Raw genomic sequence first — 15116 nt, forward strand, 5'->3', positions numbered from 1 at the left:
AGTCATGTATTTTTACACACATAGAAGTCATTTTCTCTCCTTAACCTGAAAGGGAAGTTCAGCAAACTTCTTAATTCAACTGAAAAATGGAATAATCTCTCTGAAAGAATTATAGAGGTAGTTTACATATTTGCACTATTATAAGCTATTTAACTGCTGTATTTATAGTGACTCAAATAACTTGATAGTGATTTGTGGATGAAATAGTTTCCTCAAAGTACCATTTAATAACAGATGGTAACTTCTATAAATTATGTCAAATGCACACAGCTCAGGATTATTTATGTTCTGCTTATAAGTATTTTCTACACTATAGCATTATTTGATATGTCCAGTTTCAATCAAATGGTCATTTCACATCTACATGTATACATAATCTTTAGGTATCCTTATTTTTTCAGGTAGCAGCATTCAAAGATCCTATAAACCAAGCCAAAATGGTAAAAGCATTGTAAATCCAGTTCAGGAATCTTCCCCATTTCCTGGATTATATCTATTTCATGATGATTCTTCCGTGGTCTGTAAAAGTTAATAGACTAGAAAATGGGCTGTGCCATCTGTTCCAGTTGTGATGAGTTCATTAGTCTTTACCTGAAAATTTGAGTGTAGTTCTTAAACAGCTTCACTGTTGTTTGTGAATTTATCAGGCTTGTCTCTGTGAAGACTCTTTTCAGTTGTGAACTACTCTAACCAGTATTTCACCTTCTTGTAAAGAGACCACTATCCAAATTGTCATGCTGAAAATAATCAGGGATGTTAAAAGAAGGAAGAGAGCCTGCATTAAACCAAACTCACTGAGTGCAGGTTGCCTCCCATGTATTTCAAACAGGCTTTGAACACTCATCTAGTGAGATGAGTTCCTCAAATTGTTACTTGATGGTAAATCTCCAGGGAAAGAAATGCTCTTGAGATGTAGTGATATAGTTTTTCTTTTACAATCAGGGAAAAGTCAACCATAACCAGAAAGGACATAGTAGTTTGAGTTTTAATTAGGGGATGACTTTGAGGGAAGAGAGGTACTCTTCTGTGAAGTAGATTAATTACTTGGAGGTAAAAAGGACAAGTTTTTAGAAACTTCTCAATACCTTCTTGTTAAAACTCAGTGGTGATCCATGAAAGAGAGATTTTGAATGCTTTTTTTAAGTCACCTCAGTTAGCCTCAAAACGAATATCCCAAATAAGCATTGTATGTTCTTAACAGGAAGGAAACTATGCCTGTGAAGTAGATGCTCTTCCCATATGAATAATAGGTTAATATATTATTGGTATTGGTCATTGAATGTATTTCTAATGTGGACTTCCTTTTTTTCTACACTCCCCCATGGTGGAGATATTTTAGCATATGAATATTTTTTATAGTTTCTCTTCACTAGTGCTGGCAGACAGGGCATGCCTTCCCCCATTACTCACACTAAGAATAAAGTCTGTCAAACCCTGAACCTACCAGTGTCATGGCCTGACACACAAGTCTCACAAGCTGGGACTGCAGTAAAGTTTCAGCTCTAGAGATGCTGCAGACTTTTGATTTAAAGAAGTGTTAGGGATGTCATGAGAGCTGCCCTGTTTGCTTTAATCATTAGGATAAAAGGTTTTGTTTACAGTAGCAGATGGTGAACTGCTTCGATCCACTTCTTATGTCTCCATAAGTTTTATAAACTGTTAGAGCTGGTCAAATATCTTCAGCTGACATACAGTTCACTAAGACTTGTTTTTTTGTCCAACTTGAATGATTTGAGTTTTATGGAATCTTCTTTTGGGAAAGTAAAAATCATTGCTGGCCTTCAGGTTAGCTTTGCATTAATCTTTAGTGAGACTCAAACTCTCAGACTTTGTATCTCTATGAAGCTATATCATAAAGCTCTTGTTCATCTTCCCCATAGGTCTGGGGTTTGTTTCTTGGGCCTCATTCTCTGATTCTGCTCAGACCTGAGCTCACAACATGCTGTTCCAGCCATGGCCATTCTTTTGTGTTCCTGCTATCTGCCACCAAAGGCACGAAAGCACCTTTTTAAAGGACTCTGGTGCAAAGATGTTTCATCTAGGACATAACTGAGACATCCCTTCTCATCAAGAGAGCAACACTGATAAACAAATACCAAGTCAACATCACTTAGTTCATCAGCTTTGTCATTTTTTATAAATGAATGCTTGGTTTTCATTAAGTGGAACTCACAAAAATCCCTTGCCACTGGTGTATTTTTAGCACAGAATAAAGAAACACAGATAGGAGGAAAAACAGTGCTACATAATTGGCAAATGGGAAGTGTTTTGCAGAAATCACTCAAACTATTTTGAATTTCATTTCTAGTCATGGTTTATTTAACACTGGCAGAGTGATAGAGGAGTTTCAGAAAAGACTGACGATCCTCTAGAGCAATTCCTAAGTGCAATATTATGTCTTAAAGAATTATGTCACTTTCTTTAAGGGTGCTGAGAAAGATATTACTATTCATCAATAAAAACCTTAAGTTTTACCAACCATCTGTATTGCATAAATCAAGCAGAGGGTAAGGGTTTCCCCAGAAAACAATTATGGAATGGAAGGAGATGGCTCAAAAGGCATTTACTGCACTAAAGTGTGTTGCCAGATGCACTATACTGCAGCTACAGTGAACTTCAGAATAAATTTTAAGGACACCATTTTCAAGGATTTGTGCCCAGGGTCCTGTTTACACAGGAAATGGTGTTTCTGATCCTTTGAGCTGAGACTTGTCTGCAAAGAAGAGGTGTACCTACTCAGTTTGAAGTGTAGTTTGCAAGCCAGTTTAAGGCTGGTGGGAAACACTTTTCAGCTCAGTTTGGTCATTTTCTTTTAAATAGACTCAAACTGATTAGAAATTTTTCAGCTGAACTGAACTAAAATGACTTCAAAATAATATGTGTGTGTATGTCTACACATGAAAAGTAGAAAAATGTCATAATCAAGTAAAGTAAAAAGACATGTTTAAAATAAGTACCTTTTTTTGTTTGTTTGTATTAAATTGTAGAAAGACTGCAGTCAGATTAGCTCAACGATGTTAACTTCGCATTTACCACCTTGCTGGGAAATCTAGGCTGCTTTACAGCCACTTTACATACTTTGGAGGTGCTCAAGGAGGTTAGACAATGCCTGTCTAATCACTTCAAAGCTGATTAAACACATGCTGAATTCAATTTGCTGCACTGAAGATGCCAGCACATCCACATGCACACCTAATACATGCAACATAGGTAGCTAAGCATGAATATATCTATTACTATTAGGTAAAGAGAAATTCTGCTTGTCAGTTCCCACATTATTTCTAAGATTTCTCCAACAGCTTCACAAATGTGGAACAGAAGTTCAACTGAGTGCATTAGAGTCGTTCACAGAGAACTGAAGTTAGATCTCCATTGGTTATTTAGCAAATATACAAATTTTGTTTCATAAGGAAGAGAGAATAATCTCGAGGTGAGAATTTTTGCCAGACCAAAACTCCCTTCAGAAATATTTATCTTGATGCTAAATCTGTTTAAAGTAAGAATTTGCAGTATAGAATCTTTGTGTGAGTGAAGGAAAAACAGCATGGGGTTGGTTTCTGAATCCTGGTGTTGTTTATGTTGACAAATGGACCTTTGGAGTGGAATTTATTTTGTTAAACCCAGTGAGCAGTTTAGGGTTAGACTGTGCAGTAAATGAAAGCGTGTATTTTTGAAGGAGAGGAACCTTTCCTTGAAGTACACACCACGTAGATTGATCAAGAATACTGATATGATCTCTCGAGGGATCGCTAAAACACCAGTTAGTGAAAGATTGACAAAGCCTGTGAAAGGTTATACATAATGCATGTGTGTTCTTCTCAGCCCTTTGTGGCCCTTGGGACCTGCTCCAGCTTGAGAAGCTGTCACCCCAAGACAGTGCCATATGTGCCTGGAGGCAAGGTGGACTGCCTGACCACCATGCCAACACTGGGAGGTGCACTAAGACCACCATATAATATTGCAGGCATTTTGGAGCTATGAATTTCCATCACTAATGAGGTGGGGTGCAGCTGGAACAGAGTATAAGTGGTAGCGGGGTCTGTTCTATCAGTTACCCAAAATTACGCCTTTCCCTCTGGCTTTTCACACAGCAGTGTTTATCAAGCTGTGATGGCTGTACCTCACTCTTATCAGAAGTGCTGTGACATGCCAGTCTTTCTGCTGGGTACCTACAAAAAGAGCTGATCAATCTCATTTAATTTCCTGAAAACTCAAGACCACTCTACAGCCCGCTGAAGCACTTGGTGATATGAAGCAATGTTTATTCAGGGAATATTACAATGCAGATCACCCTAGGTGGGCTGTTTGAAAAACCCAGAGGGTAGCTCTTGTGAGGAAAGCTCATTCTCAAGTGTTGTGCTTTTAAAATAATAATGGTCATCAAAAGCACGTCCCTCTCAAACTGGTGCTTTGTTACTGGTGTTAAAACCCCTCCAGTTCCCTCATGCAGTCCCAGCCATGCTGCCAAATCTAGAAAATTACCCAATTGTTCCAAATTCCTCTTTCAGGCCTTCATTTCACTTTATGTGTGGGCTTGGCCCATGGAAAAGCTTGTAGATACTTCTTTCAAGACCACATGGTTTTGGTAAGAGCTAGTAGTGGCCTGTCAAGTCCTTGATGTGATGTTTTCTTCACTAGATACAAGTATCTGGTGTATTACAGTAGAGGCAGTTTGGAACTTTCAAAGCGACTGGGAAGCAGCTTTAATGTTAGTAAACATCCCGATTGATAAACAGCTGGGAAACAATCCTGAATGTCTGAGAAGTCTAAGTTGACATTTTCCAGTGAAATGATAAAATCAGTTTGTTGTGATTAGGACACATCATACCCACAAACACGTGCACACAAATTTCTCCACAAGAGCTAAAAAGCCAGCTTTTTTTTTTTTTCCCCTGCAGAGACTGTAAATAGGCTGCCTCAGATGCAGAGCAAAGCAGATGATCAGCAAGATTTCTAGGATTCTCCAAGGTGGCTCAATAATACAAAAGGGAGGAGTTTCCAGGGGGGTCTTCCCTGATCTTAATTTCTAATGGTTATTTGTGCTGTGAATTTGAGCCTGCCCACAAAAAAAAGAATAACAACAGAATACAGAATTAACCAGGTTGGAAAAGACCTTTGAGATCGAGTCCGACCTATCACCCAACACCATCTAATGAACTAAACCATGGCACCAAGTGCCTCATGCCACCTCCCTGGGCAGCCCGTTCCTATGGCCAGTAACTCTTTCTGTGATGAATTTCTTCCTAACATCCAGCCTAAACCTCCCCTGGTGCAGCTTGAGACTGTGTCCTCTTGTTCTGGTGCTGGCTGCCTGGGAGAAGAGACCAACCTCCACCTGGCTACAGCCTCCCTTCAGGTAGTTGTAGACAGCAAGAAGGTCTCCCCTGAGCCTCCTCTTCTGTAGGCTAAGCAACCCCAGCTCCCTCAGCCTCTCCTCATAGGGCTTGTGCTACAGAGCCCTCCCCAATTTTGTTGCCCTTCTCTGGACACCTTCCAGCAACTCAGCATCTTTTTTAAATTGAACATCCCAGAACTGGACACAGGACTCAAGGTGTGGCCTAACCAGTGCTGAGTTCAGGGCAGATTGACTTCCCTGCTCCTGCTGACCACACTATTCCCGATCCAGGCCACGATGCCATTGGCCTTCTTGGCCACCTGGACACACTGCTGGCTCATGTTCAGCTGGCTGTCCACCAGTACCCCCAGGTCCCTTTCTGCTTGGCTGCTCTGCAGCCACTATGACTCCAGCCTGTAGCACTGCATGGGGTTGTTGTGGCCAATGTGTAGAACAAAGGGGAAGGCTTTGATATCTGTCATTTCTGTGTTTAAGTACTGTCCAGCTTGTGAGGTTTACAATATCCCACTGGAAACAGGACTGCATGTTTAAAATCAATAGCCCAGCACTCCAGATTGTACAGGAACATTCCTAGGGCATGTCTTGCAGTGGGAGATAAATCAGCCTATTGCGTAAGTCTGGAAAGCTGGATTTGGAAGGTACTAATATAGTGACAGAAAGTACTAACAGAGTGATATTTTAAGAGTTTTATTCAACATTTTATAAATGCTAATGCTGCCCAGCTTTGCTAAATAAGGTCTAAAGGGCTTTAGCAGATGAGGTGTGATGAAACTCGCTAAGTTATTCACAATGCTGGTCCTTTCAAAAATCTGCTTCTCCTTCTGCTGGAGATTACTATTGGATTTGTTGACCTCCATGACAAAGCTCATTTTTTTAAATCTGAGCTCCTGATGAGGTGTGTTTAGCCTAAAGGGTGAATGGTCAGCTGGGGTGGCCAAAGATCATTTTCTAAGGGAAGAATTTCAACAGAAGCAAAAGAAAGTTGCAAAGTCTTAAAACACTACAGCGAGGGCTGCTAAAGCTTTGCAACCAAAGCTCCTGAACTCGAGTCTAAACAAGGATGCCTCTACATTTGCCAAGTATATGTGGGTGTCATGAAAGCTCAGTTTCTCTCTCTACTACACATGCACCAGTTATTTAGTCTCAGTGCTAAATAGCCAAATAAACAGCTGTGTAACCAAAGTGTGCTAATCTGATAGGTCTAATAAGAGCAGTGCAGATCAGCAGAATTAAAGTTGCAAATTCAGCATCTGTAGTTCAGCTAAAAGCCTGCCCATCATCAGAGGTTAGCAAATAGGTTTGGTTTACCAGAAAACCAGCCTGGAGAAGGAAATTAGTTTAGAAGGCAGCAAAATACCACAGCAATGAGATGGACTAGGTTCTTTCAAAGCTTCATGAGTACTGATTGATTTCAAATACAAGATGAGTCTTTTCAATTACTTCAGGAATGAGGAAAAATTGCAAGGCTGATATTTATATATCTTTTTACCATGGTTAAAATTAAATACTATCAGTCCCCAAACAAGAAACTGTTTTCTTCCCCCCTTCTCAACAGCACAATTTCTGACTATACAGTTTCCTGCCACAGCTACTGCTATGTGGTTTATATTGCCACATAGTATGTTTCATCCATACTTCCCAAAACAGTTTCCTCAGGAAAATGAGGACTGTCAAACTCCATTTAAATCAGAGAGAGCTCAGAACATACTCACTTTGTGTCATGAGGCACAATGAAGAGACCTTCGAGCAAGAAGAGAGCCAAGCTGGTAGAAAGCCTGGTGTGGTAACATACATAAGTATCAGCAGCTGAGGCTTTCCTTAGCAACACAGGTGTGTAGCCCAGGGCTGAGCCAAGGCTAAGGTTCCCCTTCCTCAGGAGGCCTAATTAACAGTTTCCAAGGTGATGGTGGCTTGGTCTTATTGCCACTTGGTCTACAGCCAGTTCAGTAAACATCACCCTCAGGAACTTTGCAAACCTTTTATTCCACTGCTGATATGCAGGAGGTAGTTTGGAGGAGATTTTTGCATAGTCTAGGAACTGCACAATGGCCACTACTGAACCCAGCGGAGTGCTTCTCTGAATGTTTTCAATTATTCTATCTGCAATTTTCCATTTGCAAACTCCCAAATATGCCAAGTAAAAGGTTCAAAATACAGTTTAGGAGCTCCACAGATGACTTTGGGTCTCTTCCTTTAACAGTTGTGTGAAGGCATTGCAAAATGATTCAGAAATCAAGATAAAGCCATTTCTTCATCTTATTGTCTACATTTTTAAAGCAAAAATATTTGTTTCTGATTCTAATGTAATGATTTATAGATAGTAAGCACAGGCACAGGCTTTTCCCCTACCATATTTTCAGTCCTGAAGACAAATTATTAGTGGTGAAGATAGTTAGTAACTTGTTAATTTTCTACAGCTATTTACGTGACTAGAGGATAGTGCCAGCTCAGACTGAATGCAAGATGTTCCCAACAGGCTGCGAGCATTCTCAGCATAATTACTAACCCAGAAGCAATAACAGAATTTTCCTTGCAGCCTAAATATTCCAAGGTGATCCAATCTCTCCTTTCCACCACAACAGTTTTGAAACTTAACCATTTTTGCCTTCCAGAGAGCTTTAGGAGAAGTTCATTCCAAAGTCAGCATTATATAATGGAAGCAAGCCAGCTTAAAATTAATGTGAGACATGAAATTACTCACAAGCTAGCATTACGGTGTGCCAGAGCCACAGATCTTATTTCTACCTGTGTTTTAGTAAGAAAAACATGTATTGCATCATCCATCAAAGCTTGCTAACTGTGTCCTCATCATGACTTGTATTCTTATTGTGGAGAACACTCTTAATCAGTCAATCTGCTTTTCATATTGGAAGAAGATAAGGAAGGCAATGCCATAGGTTGAGCTCTTAGTGACATTATTTTGCTTCAGAAGTATAATGACAAGTCTTCCTTTTCTAAAAAGGAATATCTTCAATATCAATATTCAATATCAACATAAATCTTTTATTTCAAAAGACACATCCACAAAGGTTTACTCAAATCCATGTGATGTTTTTGTATTCCATTAAAAAAAAAAAGGGGGGTGGGTGGGGGAGAAAATGAAGGAAATGTAAAATCTCAACAGTAACAACTCCAAGATTCTTAATTTTGAAAGAAGCAAAAAGTACTTACAGGACTGTTGGTCCTTGCTCCAGTTTGGAGGTTAAGGCTGCCAAAAATTACTAATGAGCAGATGTTCTCTGACTAATGATGAAACCAAATCAAACGAAACCTTGTTTTCATAAGGAGCCTTCCTATGGAGGAGCCCTTTTGGGGAAAAGAGAAAACTTAAGTGAGATAGAAGTTTGCAGTGCGTCAGTGTGCCACAGTTGTGTTCAGAAGTTAAAAAGAATAAATGCACAGATGCAGCATGTCAATAGGGGCGATTGGAAAAGCAGACAAACAAACAGAAGTTCCGAGAAGATGCTTAAAGAGCACACACATAAAAGGAAAAGAACAGATGCTGGAACACATTATTTTACAACTTTTTACTATTTTACAAATATTAATGTCCTTGCATTTCATTATTCATTCATATTCATTCATATTCATTGATGATCTGGATGAAGGGGTAGAGTCAGTCATCAGCAAGTTTGCAGATGACACAAAGTTAGGGGCAGATGTTAGTCAGTTAGAGGGTAGAAAGGCTCTGCAGAGGGACCTTGATAGACTGGACAGATGGGCAGAGTCCAATGGGATGGTATTCAACAAGTCCAAGTGCTGAGTGCTGCACTTTGGCTATGGCAATCCCATGCAGAGCTACAGGCTGGGGTCGGAGTGGCTGGAGAGCTCCCAGGCAGAGAGGGACCTGGGGGTGCTGATCGACAGCCACCTGAATATGAGCCAGCAGTGTGCCCAGGTGGCCAAGAGGGCCAATGGCATTCTGGTCTGCATTAGGAATAGTGTGGCCAGCAGGAGCATAGTGCCCCTGTACTCTGCTTTGGTTAGGCCGCACCTTGAGTCCTGTGTCCAGTTCTGGGCCCCTCAGTTTAAGAAGGACATCGAAACACTTGAGCGTGTCCAGAGAAGGGCAACAAGGCTGGGGAGAGGCCTTGAACACAAGCCCTATGAGGAGAGGCTGAGGGAGCTGGGATTGTTTAGCCTGGAGAAGAGGAGGCTCAGGGGTGACCTCATTGCCCTCTACAACTACCTGAAGGGTGGTTGTAGCCAGGAAGGGGTTGGCCTCTTCTCCCAGGCACCCAGTACCAGAACAAGGGGACACAGTCTCAAGCTGCACCAGGCGAGGTTTAGACTCGAGGTGAGGAGGAAGTTCTTCACCGAGCGAGTCATTCGTCATTGGAACGGGTTGCCCAGGGAGGTGGTTGAGTCATCGACCATGGAGGCATTCAAGGGGAGATTGGACGTGGCATTTGGTGCCATGGTCTAGTCATGGGGTCTGTGTTGATAGGTTGGACTCGATGATCCTCGAGGTCCTTTCCAACCTAAGTGATACTGTGATACTGTGATTTTGTTTAGATGTGTCTAACTGTTGAGTAGAGGCAGAGACTTTATGGGACAACTCGCTTAGAATAAAGCACTTATTAAGAATCGCAATTGCGGCGAGGGGAACCAATTTACTGATCTATTGAATTGCTAGGATTAGTTTAATGGCGTTATTTACCACATACAAGAACAGTCTAAAACCAACTGTGGTATCTTCCATCTGTTTCATAATATATTTGACTTTTTAAAAGATTATTTTGGGCATTAATATTGGTTGTTTTACATAAAAAGCTGAGTCTTAAGCTGTGAGGAGCCATTCTACCCAAAGAAATGACTCTTCTGAGCGTGGATTTGCTCTGTCCTGTTTCCATCAAATGAACACACACTTGCCCAGCCTCCTCCACAGGATGCTGATTCAAAGGAAGGAGAGGTGAGGGGGCAGAGATTATAGGGATGTAGCATGGGTCTGCAAGAGATGTGTGGTGTGCTTCATTCAGAGGAATGAGGACAGGCCAAAGCTAAATTGATTTCTGGAAGAATGTTCTTCCAGTGATCCAAACCAGGCAGAAAGGTATTTTTTACCTCTTGAATTACAGTCCTAGTTTTTCTCAAATTCCATTTCAAAGTTCCTAGGAAGCCTCTGGAGTTAGCTACATGACAATCTGCCAAACTTGCCTCTATTTATCTATGAAAAGGAGACTCCTACTGGGAAGCTCAGTGTTTTCCTTTACTTTAATCCATTCATATGGTATTAGAGTAAAAAATGAGCTTTGCTCAGGTATCTTCAAATAGATGCTCTGGTGAGCTTGATGTTCTGCAGCTCCACAGCAAGGTAGATCTCATTTCACACAGTACTTATATCTCTTCCTATGCTTGCTTTTGTCAGTGGTCTCAATTTATTGCTGACTCACAATTCTCTTTCTGAGAGGGTCTCTGTGCTACAGTATGGAGTCCAGCTCTCTGAAGGCATAACCAAGCTACATTTATTCTAGCAAAATTTCAGTACCAGAAGTGGCCTGTTGTGGGTACATGGCATGACATCAGTGTGGACTGCTTTCTGGTAATTTGCCTTGCTTCTCCTATATGCTTATAGTGCACACAGAGGGCCAGCTGTCTCTACTTTTTTACTGTAGCTGATCTACACATCCCTTAACAGGATATTTTAAAGCTGGACAGCTGTGCCTGCAGAGCAGTGACTGCAGTACCTATCACCTTAGGAATACCAGAAAGTGTATAAGCAATTTCTAACTTTGGCATTTAGCCTGAAGTTGTCTAGAGTTAAGATTGACAGCTAATTTTGGCATTTCTCTATGACCACTTTGATGATATTCCTTTCACTGATATGCCTCTTTCCCTTCTTTTCTATTTGCTACATTCCATATATTATTCATTAATAGAAATTTCACACATTCTCACCCAATAAATAAATAAATAAGATAAATATACAGCTGGCAACAGGCTATAGAGCAATATCAAAATGATATATTGTGCCTGAATCCAACCTAGGGACTACTGTGAAATATATTGCAAAGGCTGAACCCTCTGATGGATAGTATCACTAAACTATTTGAACTGAAGTCTATGCCTTAAGGAAGACCAGAGGTATTGTACAATCAGCATAAAAGTTCACTTTAGGTACCTTTCACCTTGGAAAATGAACTTTATTTTAGGCCAGTTTCACACACTGTAAAAGCTGGTTTGGAGGAGGTAGTGAGTGCTCTCGGCCTTTGCCATATGCCGTCTCTTTTCTCAAGGCATGTTTACACTCCAAAGCTGTGACTGCCATCCTGCAGTCATACCCTGGGTAGCTGTAAACTAGTTAGGTCTGATACCAGTGCAGGTGCTGGCAGGATGGAGTTCAACATGTGGCACGCTAAACCTGCCAGTGACACTTAGTAAACATGCAGGGCAGGTGTCAGTGGAAATGTTGAGATATACTCAACTCTGGCTGTAAGGAACAAGCTTTGAACTGAAAACTGGTTGGCTGCCATCAGCACAGCATTGATCTTGATGAGAATTTAGGCACAACACAGTGCTTACTGTGCTGCAGACAGCAGGTGTCCAGCCAGCCAAGAGAATGAGGGAGGGGAGGGTTCAGGTGGCCAGGCAGACTTGCAGACTTGTCTTGAGATACCCAGCCAGGCATGCTGTTGAGACCACCCTGTAGCTACGTGGCTGCTTGTAGTCAAAACTGTTTGCTGAAAGCTGACCTGGGGACATGCATTTGGCTACAGTCACACATCTCACTGCAGTGCAGACACATATTTTTTGCACACAAACACTGAGAAGCTGAATTATGACTGAAAAAAAAGCACATTCATTTGGAACTCCAAAAGGCTGCTAGCAGTGGGGTGAAAAATCTATGTCAATTAGGTATGGCAATTAAATGCAAGAAATGCAGATATTGAAAGAAAACCTCCAGCTATTAAAATGCCTTGATCAATGTGCTGAGGGATATCTAGAGTTATTTACTGAGCAGTTCTGCTGCAGTATCAGTCAAGGGATATGGAAAGGGTTGCTGACTTAACTGTGGTAGGTGTTTATTAAATAATTGAACCATTGCTGCTGAAGGGAGTAAGAACTCAAGGAGTGTTTGAAAGAAATTGCATTTGTTCTGTGCTGACATAACCTTCAGAGTGGAGCATGTACAGCCCCTCCTTTAATATACATAGGAGCTACTATTTCTTGCAGTGTTTGTTTTTCTCCTTCTGGCTCTTGTGTCTCTAAGTCTGTACCTGTAGGAAAACGTTGAAGCTCACCTTGAAAAAATGAAAATGCCTGAAAGTAGAAAGGCCACAGAAAATAGAAATATTAAGTGCAATCCTAGGGCAGAAAACAACGTGAAAAGGAAGGAAAAGAAGGAAAGGAAGGAAGGGATTCAGAAGGAAGGAAGGAAGGGAGGAGAAAAAATGAAAAGGAGAGTGGATAAGTATATAGGAAAGTAATCATGTAGGTAGGTAAATGAAATGAAAAAAGATTGAATTCAAAGACTAGAAGTTGGAAATGAGAGAAGGGAAAAAGATCATCTGTCATCTTGGGAACTACTGGGCAGCTCCAGGGCTGCTTTGTTTGGAGACCTTGCACAACATGAAACCAGAAATAGACCCTGCAGTCCCCAGGACCTTCTTCCCCTTCCCATTAGAGCTAGGTACATAGAAGGATTGCAAACAGCGCTTTTACAGCTCAGCAGCTATGACCTCATTCCTCCTACAAAACAGAGGTTGCTTGTAGGAGAGAGGGGAAATTGAATAAGTGAGGTGACATGCAGAAGTTTATTTGTACAGAATTTATCTGGGTTTTTATTCCCACACATGCATGCACACATTTGACCTCCATACAAGGAAAAGCAGCATTAATCATTTTGGCAAAAAAATAATTTCAAAGACTTCTCCCCTTGCTAATGAGCTTATGTTGTTCTCCTTCTAAGTAGCCATAAAAATGTGTGTAATGCTGTGTTAGGCAATAATTGAATATCTGTGAAATATTATTACTATTGTTTTCATTCTAGTGTGTTCTGTTTAGGTAGTACCTGCAATGTATTAAGCTCTCCTCAGCCTACAGCTAAACGAAGGCATTTCCCTGAGCTGAAAATGTGCTGATCAGTATGATCTAAATGTTCATAGTATCATAGTATCATTCAGGGCTGGAAGGGACCACAAGGATCATCTAGTTCCAACCCCCCTGCCATGGGCAGGGACACCCCACACTAGATCAGGCTGGACAGAGCCTCATCCAGCCTGGTCTTAAACACCTCCAGGGATGGGGCCTCAACCACCTCCCTGGACAACCCATTCCAGGGTCTCACCACTCTCATGGTGAAGAACCTCCTCCTCACATCTAGCCTGAATCTCCCCACCTCCAGCTTCATTCCATTCCCCCTAGTCCTATCACTACCTGAGATCCTGAGAAGTCCTTCCCCAGCCTTCCTGTAGGCCCCCTTCAGATACACAATTAGATCACCTCATGGCAAATATCAAGCTATGAACCTGATCTTCACTGAAGATACAAACAGTTTGGCTGTATGCAAATGACCATCACATGTAAACAGTGCTTCCAGGATATTTTTTTTCCCCCCTGTGAAAGTGAGGTTGATAAAAATGACTGTCAGGTGCAGACCTCTGAGCAAATGGAATTAAACTGTCAGAAAAATCATCTTAATCTTATGTCCTCAAGTCATGCCCTCTGTTCAGCGCTGGTTTATAAGCCTGCCTGAAACAGGTTTTAAAAACCTGCCTGAAACAGAATTTAAATCCCACAGAAGTCAAGACAGTTTATGTAAATAGTCAGGGGCTTTGCTGCACTGGTGCCTAGGTTGACAGCAATCCACCTGCTTTTTAATATATTTGCAAATTCTTCTTGATTAGGTTGGAACAATGCACCAAAGTAAACTTCTGTGGCACAAGCAGTAGACAAACTTTGCCTCTATTTCAGTATAGGTCTACAGTATTTGAGGCTAATAGCCACTCTCTCAACTCAGTGACCCATAGTTCTTCTGTAAGGATACTCAAATCCTTCCCCTCAGATGTAAATGTGTGATGTTAATCAGTACTCCAGCAAATCAATGCTTACCTGTTAAGCATTAATAATACACAATGCACTTAATGAAAATACATTTAGAAATAACAGATTTAAATGAATCCCAAAGAAGAAACTGTCAATTACTATGACTAGTGTTTTGTACCAAGAAATCAATCTTTTTTCAGCCCTGTCCTGCAAAGCTCATTGGATATTTAAGGCATCAAATGAGCCATCTGGCTTTCAAAATTCAAAACAATTTATGCACTTTCATAGTAGATCAAAAGTCCTTAATGCAATTATTGTAGAGATTAATACTAGAAATACACAGAAATTACTGTTATGTTTCTTTAAATGTAACCTTTCTCTCCTCCTCAAAATAGTTATTGGTAAAACAATTTTCCTACCCCTGGAACTTAGAGAGTAATGCTAGTAAAATAAACTAAGTACCATTCATTATTGCCAGCATTTGTAATTGTTTGTATTATACTTTATGGAAAAAATACATAAAATGCCACATTTGAACTCCAGACTATTAAAAGTGTCAGCTCTATTATATCATTTCTGAAGGCCAATTTGCCTTTTTTTTTTCCCTCTCCCCCCTGAAGGTTGTAATGAGCCAGGTTCATTTTGCTCTCTACCATTTATCTTTTCAGCAGTAATGGAAAATTTCCCCCTCAGGCACAGCAAGCTATTCTTATCTTAGACAATTAGGCAGAAATGAAGGGGGATCATAAAGGTGAGATTTCTTCACAAACAATGC

At 40.8% G+C, this 15116-nt stretch overlaps 1 long non-coding RNA gene across 2 annotated transcripts in view; it reads right to left on the bottom strand.

Annotated features, from left to right (window-relative positions):
- Nucleotides 1–15116, bottom strand: part of LOC137446648 (uncharacterized) — a 57555-nt gene that overhangs the window by 14029 nt on the left and 28410 nt on the right. For both annotated transcript variants that reach the window (XR_010988688.1, XR_010988689.1), the window contains exon 4: nt 8528–8662. This is a non-coding gene — a long non-coding RNA (uncharacterized lncRNA). The remainder of the gene's footprint in view (nt 1–8527; nt 8663–15116) is intronic.

This window comes from Melanerpes formicivorus, unplaced genomic scaffold (assembly GCF_026170545.1).
Source record: "Melanerpes formicivorus ecotype bairdi unplaced genomic scaffold, bMelFor1.0.p_v2 SCAF_18, whole genome shotgun sequence".
In the NCBI taxonomy this organism is placed as follows: domain Eukaryota; kingdom Metazoa; phylum Chordata; class Aves; order Piciformes; family Picidae; genus Melanerpes; species Melanerpes formicivorus.